The sequence below is a fragment of the Ipomoea triloba genome, chromosome 16 (genome assembly GCF_003576645.1).
Source record: "Ipomoea triloba cultivar NCNSP0323 chromosome 16, ASM357664v1".
In the NCBI taxonomy this organism is placed as follows: Eukaryota; Viridiplantae; Streptophyta; class Magnoliopsida; order Solanales; family Convolvulaceae; genus Ipomoea; species Ipomoea triloba.
Window position 1 is genome coordinate 7975623 of NC_044931.1, and position 679 is coordinate 7976301.

Sequence of the window (679 nt, forward strand, 5' to 3'; positions counted from 1 at the left end):
GTTGTTGCCAGGTTCAAATCAAAGAACTCTCAAATAAATCTTAAAGCTTAGCCCATCAAGGCAAATTATTAACCAAAAAGATGCCTAAGCGTGGCGGTAATACCCCATTTCTTTTTGTGCTTTAGCTTAGCAACAACATATATATATATATATATATATATATATATATATATATATATATATATATATAGGTATATATGAAGAGCAATATAATAGGATTTGAAAATAATTTTGTTGTTGCCAGGTTCAAATCAAAGAACTCTCAAATAAATCTTAAAGCTTAACCCATCAAGGCAAATCTTTTCTTATTAACCATGTTCGAAATAAATAAATAAATAAATATATATATATATTTATATATTCGAAATGTATATATATTTTGAAATAAATAATAATTTCAAAAAAATTCTCTTGGGCAACATAAAAGATTAAAATAATTATAATAATCAAAAATAATATTTTTTTCAAGAAAATACTAACCAAATTTTCGAGGTGTCACAATCTACCCCTGTTAAGAAAAGGCTTCGTCCTCGAAGTTTCCTCAATTTCACCTAAACATTGTAACACCCCACTTTTTCCACTACCGAAAATACGGGTATAATTTAATTTTTTTTATACAACAGCGGAAGCTTAAACAACAACTAAAAGGAAAAAGGGGTGTTATGCCACGTTCGAGTAT